Raw genomic sequence first — 12,374 nt, 5'->3', positions numbered from 1 at the left:
GGACAGCTTCTTCATCAATCGGCGTGAGAGGGCGGTTGCCGTGTACGAGGAGGACGGCCCGCCTCGCTTCGAACTTCAACGAGGCCGGCCGTCGGATGTGGTGGCGCGGCCGGACTCTCCGCAGCGTCCCGGCCTATCGTGGCCCCCGCCTGCGCTACCCTCAATCCCAGCCCACCGCGTGGTCATCCGCCGAGGTTCGACAACCGCGACCCCGATGCTAGCGACGATGACGTCGGCGACTTTGATGACTACAGTGGCGACGTGTATAGGACTAGGCACGACTATGATTGAATGGCTCCAACATTCGAATCTAGCCATGTATCTTATTTTTCGGCTGAGCTCCGTACTTTAATTTCAGTTCAATCGTAATAAATTTCGTGTCAACCACTTTATTGAACAAAAACAACCGACAACGACTTTATAAACTAAATTTAAACTAATAGAACCGACAACGACTTTATTGAAATTACAATAAAATAGATAAATTACTAGTCTAGTCTCTACTCGTCGTCGGAGGTTGTCTCCGTCCAAAGGTCATCCCACCGAGGGTCGTTTTCGGTCCAAGTTGTATTCGAGTTCTCGAGCTCGAAGGCGGCGACGGCCCGACGGTTGCGCCTGTTGGACCTGCGTTGTGCCCTAAGGTTAGCAAAGAACGCGTCGGGGACCGCGCCCTCCACCGGCGCATCAAGCTGCTCGTCGCGCTCGGCGATGGCGATCCTGCGCTGCACCGGCGATGCCGGCGACGGTCCTCGTCGGTGACGAGGCACGGCGGTGGCGCGAGGAACTCCGCCTCCTCTAGCGATTCAACATCCGGAAAGTTGATGTCGTGCCCTGGCCGCCGAAAGCGCCACGCCGCCGCGTCGTAAGCGCGCGCCGCCTCCTCCGGCGTGTTGTACGTGCCGAGGGTGAGGCGGAAGCCACCGGCGCGTATCTCGGCGGTGAACCTACCGCTCGGATGCACTCGAACGCCACGGAAACCGGACGCCCTCGACGACATGGAGGCATCCCGGAGATGAATGAGCGGAGGCGGTGGCGACGTGTGGTTGCGCCCGCCCTCGTCGCTCTCTATAGCGCACGCGGGGCATGGCACGTGTCAGCGGTGGCTACACGTCGCACGCCGGCGTCGGCGGGGTGAGGCACGTGGCAGCGGTGGCTACACGTCGCACGCCGGCGTCGGCGGGGCGAGGCACGTGGAAGAGGTGGCGACACGTGGCACGGGGACGCGACACGAGTGGATATGATGCGAGATGCAAATAGTTATATGGATATCATATTCATGTTCATTGGATTTTTCTGATCAATTTTCATATATAAAACTTTTCTTTTTGAGTTACCATTTAAAAGTTATTGAAATAATAGTTTTTATTAAAAAAAAACAGAAAAACAAAAAACAGAAAAAACAGAAACACAAAAACTGTTCAGAGCCCGATCCGCGTGAAGCGCATCCAACGGCTCCAGGCCGTTTGAATCCAACGGCCTGGAGCCGTTGGATGCGCTTCACGCGGATCGGCCGCCTCCCCTCCCACCCCCTTTTGTCGCGGGTCGAGCCACGGCCCGCGATAAAGGACCCCATTGTCGCGGGTGGTGGCACGACCCGTGATAAAGGGGGCTCTTATCACGGGTCGTGCCACCACCCGCGACAAAAGGGGTTAGGTATAAACACCTAGCCCCGCGGGCGGAGCCCCCACCCGCGACACACGGAGGCCAACACTTAGCGAAATTCACGCCGCCAGTGCTGCCGGATTTTGCCGTGCCGCCGTCGATCCGCCGCGCCGTCGCCGCCGTCGATCTCCTCTGCCGCGCCGTCGCCGCCGTAGGCCTCCTCGAGCTCCCTCTGCCGCGCGTGCCCTCTGCCGCCCGCGCCCTCTGCCGCCGTCGATTGCCGCCGCGCGTGCCGCCCGCGCCGTCGATTGCCGCCGTGCCGCGCGCCCGCCGCCGCCGCCTGTGCCCGTGCCGGCCCGCCGCCGCGCGCCGCCGCGCCCCTCCGCAGTGCAAGCCGCCGGCCATGTGCGCGAGCGCCGGCGCGGGCGCCCCCGGCCGGCCCTCTTTTTTTTTTAATTTTTTTTTTCTTAGTTAGATAATTTGTATAATTAGTTAGTTCATTTTTGTAATTAGTTATTAGTTAGTTTATTTTTGTATATAGACATTTTAGTAATTAGTTATTAGTTAGATAATTAGTATGTAATTAGTTAGTTCATTTTTGTATATAGACATTTTAGTAATTAGTTATTAGTTAGATAATTAGTATGTAATTAGTTAGTTCATTTTTGTATATAGACATTTTAGTATGTAATTAGTTAGTTCATTTTTGTAAGTATTTTGTTGTAATTAGTTAGTTTATTTTTGTTGTAATTAGTTAGTTCAAATTTGTAGTTTAAATTTTGTAAGTATTTTGTTGTAATTAGTTAGTTTATTTTTGTTAAATGTAATTAGTTAGTTCAAATTTGTAGTTTAAATTTGATTAGTTAGTTCAAATTCGGATCGGCCGCCGACACACCCCTCTCGCAAACACCCGCCGACACACCCCTCTCGCAAACACACCCCTCTCGCAAACACCCGCCGAGACCCCTCTCGCAAACAACTGACGTCGACTCCCTCCCCCCTCGCAAAAACCCGTCGCCGACACCCTCCCCCTCTCGCAAACACGCGCCCTCTCCCGCTCGCAAACACGCGCCGACACCCCTCTCCCTCTCGCAAACACGCGCACTCTCCATCTCGCAAACACGCGCCGACACCCCTCTCCCTCTCGCAAACACGCGCCGCCGAGACCCTCTCCCTCTCGCAAACACGCGTCGCCGACACCCCTCTCCCTCTCGCAAACACGTGTCGCCGATTAGGGTTAGGGTTTGGTTTGTGTTTGATTAGGGTTAGGGTTTGGTTTGTGTTTGAACATTTACTTATCGATTTAATTCTTTTGCGGAAACAATGGATCAATTCGAACGGGACTTGGAACGAGAAGACATATTCGAGGACATGATACGCGATGGTACAGAAGCCGACCGAGCCGGCTCCGGTGATGGAGAAGCCGACGGCTCCGGTCATGGAGAACCCGACGGCTCCGGTCATGGAGAAGCCGACGGCTCCGGTGACGGAGAAGCCGACGGCTCCGGTGACGGAGAAGCCGACGACGGCTCCGGTGACGAGGTATTAATGGAATTCTATATGTACATATGTATTGAGGCATTAGTATAGAGGCATTAATGCAATTCTATATGTATTCTCTTAGGCCTCCGAAGATAAGATAGAGAAACGAGGCCCGGCAAAGAAGTTGACCAAGAAAGACCACTTCACAATTGAAGTTATATCACCGGAAGGCCAACCGGTGGCACCCGAGAATGTCGGAGTGAAGTTCAAAAATCAGTGCGGAGTTGTGGTTAGAGATCGTGTCCCGATCACTGTCGAGAATGGAACAAGACGAAGAATGTGTCCGAAAATCAGGTTGCCGATAGGTACAAGGACACACTTTTCGGAGACCTCATGGCACATTTCACTTTGCCAGATTTGGGATCGGAGTCCGAGAATGCTAAGCGGCGAGAGCTAGTGAAGAAATGGGCTCTTAAGAAGATGGGGGAACTTTTCCGGGCGTATAAGAACCGGTTATGGAAAAATTATAAGAAAGACAAGAAGCCTCCGGTATTCGAGAACTACCTAGCGAAGCAGGAGCATAAGCGGGAAGAATTTGTGAGGTACAAAGAATCGGAGGAGGCCGTGAACTCCGTCGACGAAAAACAAGAAGAATGCAAGCGAGAAGAAATATCACCATCATACGGGGCGAGGGGGCTACGGAAGAGCCATGCCTAAGTGGGATGCACAAGAGGCTGAGATGGAGCTGAACGGGATCACTCCGAACCCACGCGAGAAGGATGGGACATAAGGGCTCGAAATTGGTTCCTCGCGCATGGCCGTGAGTATGACATGAAGACAGGGAACATTGTTGAAAGTGACACCGGGGTTAGGGTACCCAGGCAAAAATGGATTGAAGTGACGACGAGAAATAAAGGCGGGAAAACTAAAGTTTGCTCCCGATAGAGAGAAAGACTTGCTGACGCTTGTCCTCGGTAATCCCGAGAAGGGAGGACGAACAAGAGGCTTCGGCCCTAGTGTTCCGTGGTCGCTTGGGTTTCCGGCCGACGCGGAGACTTATAGAAGCCGAGCGAGAGCTAAACAACGCGAGTGGAGGTGCGGAATGACCGGATGGCCGAGTTCCAACGCCGACTTGACCGGCAGCAGGCGGGAGCTTCAGCGGCGGCGGCGGGAGATAAATGAACTAAAAGGACAGCGCCCGCCGGATAATACCGCTGAAATATCTCGGCGACGAGACAGCGAGCGTGGCCGACTCGGAGGCCCCTCCTACACGGATGATGATAGATGCCGGTCCTGGCGACCCCTTGGATGGAATCAAGGAGACAACACCTTGTGATCTCCATGAGGTGTTCGGGAAGGTTTACGTTAAGGTGGCGGTCGGCTATGTCTTACCGGCATTTGGACTCGAAGGTGAGCCGGCAACATGGCATGGCAATCCGATTCCAGTGGCTATGCTCGTGTCGGGGTGGATTCGGTTGTCCCGCGGTGGGAGACATTGGAGCTCCATATCCCTGGAGGTGATGGGGGGCTTACACTCGGAGAGGTGTCTTGGGAGAAATCATTCTGCGGGAAAAGAAGAACATCGAGGCTGCCGGTGCTGGGTAGCACCTAGTACCGGTCGTCCCAGCAGGTCACCATCACCTCCTCCGGGTGATCGCAGGCCACCATCACCTCCTCCTACTGATCACATGTCGCCACCATCACCCCGTGGGTACGACGTCGACCACGACATCGGTAGTCCATCTCCATCTCCAGCGCCGCCGCCTCCGCCCACTAAGACTCGGAATGCACCCAGCCGGAAGCGTTTCAAGAGTCCTGTCCCCAAGAGGTCGCCCCTCCCAAAAGTACCAAAGGTTCCTCCCCCCCGTCCTTGGGATCTTACTCGTCGAGGAAAATGCGGCCGCTGCTGCGAAACACAACTATGATCATTTCCATAAGCCAAAACCTCCGGCGCCGAGCCATACACGGAGAAGCAAATAGAATATGCTACTAGTTTTACGAACACACCATCGCGAGTATGAGTTACACGAGAAGAAGGATGACTATACACGCACTCTTGCGAAGGTAATTGACCAAAAGAAGGATGAAAAGGCTAAGGAGAAGGACATTGCTGGCACGAGCAAATCATCGACTAGAAGTGCAGATGAGAAAAGGTCAAGTTCAACAAGTGCACCCCTCAAGGCCAAGCAAACGACAAAAGGCAAAAAGAGAAAGGAAGTTCCCCTCCTCGGTGCTCAGCCCAAACAATCGATCCCGAGCACTCAAAGTGTTTAATGTTCCCAAGGTATACCAGGAACATGGTGGTTTCGATATGGAAGAAGCTGCTAGCCTAGCGGCTGCACGTAAAGTTTCCGTGGAGGAATTGCTACTTGCAGCGAGATGCTGCACTACCCACTGCTGATATAGCTCCTAAATTTGTCTACGGGGCCGACTTGGTCAGCAGAGAGCAGCTGCATAAACTACCAACACATATGCGGAATTTGCATCGGTGGTACCTTGATGCATGCAAGGAGAAAAAATGTACATCGTGGCGAGTATACCATGGGAATATTACTACCGAAAGGAGGAGATCCATATTGAGATGAATGAACTACGGCAGTTATTCAATCTAGAAGCCCTCGACAAATCTCTCATGAGTTGCTATTGCTTGTAAGTTGTTAACTACATATAAGTTCATTTTCATTCAGTTCATGTTCGTTTTCATTGCATATATATACTCATTATATCTTATGGGTTCTCTTTTGCGGATCGAAGATCGGTGAGTGCAAAAGTAATAATATTATCAATGTTGGGTTTGTTGACCCGGATAAAATACATGTTGAAACGGTGAAGCATAAACGCGAAGAAACGGGGGGAAACCTACTAAGGTTTTTGGGGCAGCAATATTTCTGTGATTCAATATTGTTTCCTTACAACTACGAGTGAGAGTCTTAATGATCTTTTATATATGCACATTCAATTTTTCTTACTCGATGTTAAGTGTAATTCCTGACGTATATGCATAACATGTGCAGCTTCCATTGGATTCTACTAGACATTCAACCTCGATAAGGGAATAGTTGAAGTAAAAGACCCACTGAGTAGAGGCCCGGACGGGTTCCAGGACTTGCGAAGTTGCTCCAAGTGTAATTTCCTTCATCGCCGCGCTTTATCTTTCGTGAGATATCAATTAATTATCCACTCATTCAATCATTCTTTTGCATGGCAGGGCTTGGCAAGCTTTGAAGAATGTTCATAAGGAGATTACCTTTGCAAACAAGCTAACATTTAATCCTGTACCGTGCCCCCGGCAGCCACAAGGGACGAATCTATGTGGATACTACGTTTGCGAGTCCATTCGCATGTTAACCACCGAGAAGCGAACAGAAATAAATTCAACGTAAGCAATAACATTCACAACTTTATTTATTATCATCAATATTTCGTTATCAAGACCGATATAGTCATACTCATCTCATTTTCGTATATAGGTCGACTTCATGCGGGACGAGACTCCAACCAAAGGAACACGCACTAGGAATCGCGGAGGAACTGGCGGGACTTTTGGTTAGAGAAGTAATAAACAACAAAGGCTTGTTTAGTCCAGATAGTTGTTCTACCTCCAAATAGACGGTCGTTAGTACCGTTTGTCGATCGTGAGCTCCATGTATATATGTAGGGAACCTACGAATATGTGTAAGGGGAATCGACTTCTGCTTCCAATCTTTGTTTGATCGATCTATATATATATAATGAATGAATGTGTACAACTTCTAGTAGCGTACAAATATATGCAACTTTTATTTTCGGACGAAAAAAATGAAATAACAGGCGGTCGGTGGCGGGGGGAGGGGTGCTGCACCCCTCAAACCCTAAAGCAGAAGCGTTGTGCGCGCGCCACGTAGAGGGCCTTTTGTCGCGGGTGGTAATACCGCCCGCGACAAAGGGCCTGTGCCCTGCGCGCCCGCGGCTGCCACGTGGTGGACCTTATGTCGCGGGTCGTAAGTGACCCGGGATAAAAGGCCACCCTTTTATCGCGCCTTGCTTGTCGCGGCTGGCCGCCCGCGACAAAAGGCCCTAACCACCCGGATCAAAAGGCCTGTTTTCCACTAGTGCCCCTATCGAAATATCTGTTCATTATCGTGGACGACGTCCTCCAGGAGCTCATTGCGGGGAACACCTCTCCCCGCCGGCTGCTCCACCCGCTCGTTGATGACCTATCTTGTCTGGTAATCCTGAACGCTGACGATACCCTCCTGCTCCTGCGTGTGAATGAAGACCAAATTATCCGTGCCAAGGAGCTCCTCGACTCTTTCTCGCGTACAACCAGCTTACAGATAAACTTCCAGAAGTCCGCCTTCGTGCCTATCCATGTCCCTGATGGCTGCACCACGATGCTTGCGTCCTTGATTGGGTGCTCACCTGCGGCCTTCCCTCAAACCTACCTTGGCTTGCCACTCACGGCGCGCAAGCTTCGCGTTCAGGATCTCCAACATCTTGTTGTGAAGGTTGAGAAACGAGCGCCGGGCTGGAAGAGCTCCCTCCTAAACCTTGGCTCTCGCTTAACCCTTACCGAGGCCGTCCTGACTGCCTTGTCCACCTTTGCCATGAGCGTTATTCCGATGCCGGTGACAACAATTGACCACATGGACATGCCGCGACGAGGCCTGATGTGGAAGGGGAAATCGTCGTGCTCGGGTGGTGACTGTCAGGTGGATTGGCACGATGTTTGCCACTCTCGTGCTGAGGGTGGGCTGGGTGTCTGTGACCTCCACTGTCACAATGTCAGCCTCCTTCTAAAATTTATCCACAAGTTGATCTGTGGCGACGACACGCCCTGGACACAGTGGGATCGCTGCAGGTATGGCGTGAGCGGCATCTCCAGCCCGTCGTCGCCGACAGACACTCCGGCTTGCTGTGGGTTCAAGCGGTTGTTCGCGATTTACCGTGGGCTCACCAACGCCAGGGTGGCGATGGCGTGACCACCTCGTTCTGGTTCAACAACTGGCACACTGCGGGCCCCTATTCTCTTGCGTGCCCGCACTGTTGACCCACTGCACGGACCCGGCGCTCACCGTCGCGGACGCCCTCCGTCATGCTCGACTCTCTCTCCCGCTGCAGGACCAGCTCACCATCACAGCACAAGGACAGCTGGGCGCCTTAGAGGCCTCCCTCCGGCATGCTGCCCTGGCTGAGGAGCCAGACTCGCGCCTGCACCCGGGGGGAGCTAAGTTCACCGCGGCAGCTGCATATCGCGTCATCCACTCCTCGGGCGTGGGCATGCCGTTGACGGAAATCAACTGGGAGAATTTTGCTCCTCTGAAAGTCCGGATGTTTTTCTGGATTGCTTGGCACGGGAACACCAGGACGTGTACTCTCTGCAAGGTTTATTTCTTGCGTAAGATTCTTCATTTCTAGAAACGCCAGTTTTATGGATCATGCTCATCTGTCCTCGAGGTGGAGGAAAAGATTCATTAGAGGCATGAGTTTGAACTTGCTGAACTTGATGTTGTGGTGGCGGCGGTGGGTTCGGGAGCTGTGCCTGCCCCTTCCCCGACTCGTAGAACTTCTGAATATCAAGAAACTGTCGGCAGTCCCTGAGAAGATGGATTGATTTTTTGATGTTATCATTGGGGTCGAAGTATGAGTGTATGTAGCAAGGAGCGTTCAACTGCTCGGCGAACGGTAGCTCTAGGACCCGAGGTGGCCGTTCCCTGTAGTTGCCACGATTTCCTCCAGAGCCACTGCGGTTTCCATCCCGTCGATCATCATGCTTGTCCCCGCGCTGATCATCATACCGATCATCACGTTGATCGGAATATCCTGCAGCTACAATATTGGTGTCTCCATACCCGCGGTCTCTTCTCTTTTTCCGACGATCACGTCGATGGCTCGAATCATGCTTCTGGTTGTCGTCTTCGTCGTCGCTTCATGGACATGGTTTCCTTATGGGTCTTCGCCATCAGCCCAACTGTTGACGATCTCCATAAGTCTAGTGATGGTCTTCGGCTTCTTCTAGCCAAGCTCCTCGATATAGAATTCTCATCGGATGCTGTCGCTGAAAGCATCAATTGCCCTATCGACTAAGACATCTTCGACAACATTCAGGAGTTTAGTAAAATGCCCAATCTACGCGCGAATCGATTCTTTTGGTTTCTGATGACACTGTCGTAGTTCTTCGATTTCAACGGGCCTTTTGTACGTGGCCTGAAAGTTTTTGACAAAAGCGTCGACTCGGTCGTCCCAGGATCTGATGGATCCCTTCGGCAGACCCCTTAGCCAAGCCCGTGCCGAATCTTTTAGGTAAAGCTGCAAGCATTTTTTTTAGGATCAAACAGTGGGGAAAAATCCCCACTGCAATTTTTATTAATATATAAAAGAGGTTACAGTTGTACAAGGTGTACAAAGAAAGAAAGAAAGAAAAGAAAGAAAGAAAGAAAGAAAAGGAAAAGAAAACAAAACCTAATCTAAGCCATCATCATCATCTGAAAAGTTGAACCCAGACTTTGAATTGAGCAGCCCATTTCTTTTTCATTCTGTAGGAAAGCAAATGAAGTTGTTGCTTGAATACTGTTTTCCAAGCAACAATCGAAGGTACTTGTCCTTCAAAGATCTTCCTGTTTCTGACAATCCATATGGACCAGGATGTCAACATAATAATCTCAACAGCAAATGGCACATTCTTAAGAATTTGAAGAATTGTTGAATGTTCAATCTTATCAAATGCTTTCTCAAAATCCAGCTTCAATATTAGAATCTCTTCTTTTGACTGATGACATTGGTAAAGGTATTCAAATGCCCAACCAAGACAATCTTGTATAGATCTTTTCTTTAGAAACCCATATTGATTTTTGTGTACTAAGGAAAGGATGATATCTTGAAGTCTATTTGCAAGCAATTTTGTGATGATCTTTAGCACAGAGTTCAGCAAAGATATGGGTCTGAAATCTCTTGGAGAGCTTGGATTGTCTGTCTTTGGTATCAAGGTGATGAAAGAAGAATTTATACTCTCCAGTGAAATATTCCCAGCATGGAAGTCACAAAGAAATTTCTTAACATCTAAAGCAATTATGGACCAGCAGTTTTTAATAAATTCATTGTTAAAGCCATCAGGCCCAGGAGACTTATCATTTGGTAAATGCTTGATAATATCTTCTATTTCCCTGTCAGAGAAAGGTGCTTGCAAAATATTGTTCATTTCCTCAGAGACAGTTGACCCAATGAAATCTTGAAGATTGAATTGCATGGCAGGGTTATCAGACTGACCCATTCTGTCTTTGAAAGCCTGCCACATAATTGATGCTTTTCCTTCATGATCAGCAATTTCCACTTGGTCTGAATTTTGTAACACTGAGATGTAGTTATGCCTGTAATTAATAGTGGCCTTTGAGTGAAAGAATTTTGTGTTTGCATCTCCAAGCTTGACCCATTTAATCTTGCCCCTCTGCTGCCAATAAGATTTTTGATTCTGCAATTAATAGTGGCCTTTGAGCTGCAAGCATTGCATTACTACTACTTGGTTTCCCTTGTGTAAGATCACCGTTTGCAGATAATCGTCTATCCAAGATCTCGGCTCCTGCTGACCATCGTACTTGGCAGCGTCGGTGGGCGTAGGCTTGAATCTCTTTGGTGACATCGACTCCCGAATCCTTTGGCTTAGACAATCAACACCTCGTAGTTAACCATCATACTCTTGGGTTTCTTCAGAGTCCTCGCTATCTTAGCCTTCTATTGCGGCGCGCTGACGATGAGATTTGTCGATTTTGCTCTGTGTGATATCATCGCGGGCATCCTTCGGATGATATTTAGATCCACTGCCTTGATGTGTACTCCTCTCCTTCCTAGGGGTGAGTTTTTCTACAAGTATCGCGAGGCTTTCCAAAGTGCCTCGGTGAGCTTGCGCCATCGGATCATTAGGTGTCGGCTGATGATTGATCAAATAAGCTGTGAGATTTGCGGTTGCCCCCTCAACAGTCTTTGGCCCGATCATGCCTGCGGTGTCCATGGTCATGAAAGAATTGGAGAGATTCGAAGTAATTTCCCTCGCATTGTCTTCTAAAAGGCGAGGCTTTCGCGGTCTAAATCTTCCTTGCCATTGGTTGCTTCGAGACGCGCTTCCATGTGAGGGTTGCCCCCTTCGCCGTTCGCTTGATTGATCGGCTGCCTGCCGATGTCGATCGAGGTTAGTTTGCTCTTTGGATAACCGATCTCGATTTTTATCCAGAATAGCGTGCTACGCATTGAGGGTTCTTGGCGAAGCACCAGTGGGGATTGGAGTACGATTGGCTATAACATTGCGAGCTATCTCCCACTCTTCCCTGGTAATGGTGTACGCACTATCGTCATTGCTGGCGCTAGTCTCAACGTTGCGACGTCTACTACGATTGACGTGCGGGGTGTGCTCACCCTCTGAGATTTCGTTTCCTGTGACAGGTTTGACGATATCATAAACTTGGTGACGGGCCGCCTCCCAGGTGACTGCCCTGGCGATACAACCGATACTTTCTTCATCAGAGGAGCACCCGACGCTGCAAAAAAGGTGTATCTTCTAAACCCATCCCGTGCCTGGTGTCACAGTTGAGGCAGTAGTACGAAGTTAGATCCGATGATCCTGAGTCATCAGATCCGACGGACATGGACGACATGGAACAGAACGGTGATGTTGATGGCGAAGATGTTGGAGATGGCCCCGATATCGCAGTCGATAATCAACTGTGATCGGGGACAAAGCAGATGATGCAACAGTCGATGAAACTACAGTCCTTGATGCCCTTGGGATGACCAGATCGGGCAGCTGAAGGATTCCTTCGGCATTGACGCAGTAGTGCACACTCCCGGACGCCATCTCTAGCCCATCGCATAAGCCCAAGAAGGCCGAACGCGATGAGTCAGTGTGCGGAGTAAACTCGAAGGACCCAAAACGAATCGAGTTCCCCAAGCTTGGTGATGAAGGAGTTGACGACGATGCCGGCGATGCCGGCGATGCCGGCCCTGAGGTAGCCGACAAAATCGGAACAGCCGATGAAGTGCCTTGTACCAGCAGATTTCCCACAGACAGTGCCAATTGTCGAGGGTGCTCCCCGGCAATGCCCACAATATCGGGCCCTCGATGAGGTAAAAATCCTTACTTCCTACTTATCTCATCTTGATTATCGAAAGTGTATCAAGTTACAATGGGGTAGCCGATAGGCTATGGTGGTGGTCTCGCCGAGAGGCAAGGGTTCTAAGCTCTAGATTTGATCGTGCGGTGGTTTTACGTGTGTAAGTTCTATTCCGGCAGATCCTCTCCTAGCCTTTATATAGCAGACCAG

This window comes from Lolium rigidum, chromosome 5 (assembly GCF_022539505.1).
Source record: "Lolium rigidum isolate FL_2022 chromosome 5, APGP_CSIRO_Lrig_0.1, whole genome shotgun sequence".
Lineage (NCBI taxonomy): Eukaryota > Viridiplantae > Streptophyta > Magnoliopsida > Poales > Poaceae > Lolium > Lolium rigidum.
This window is presented reverse-complemented; position numbering follows the sequence as displayed.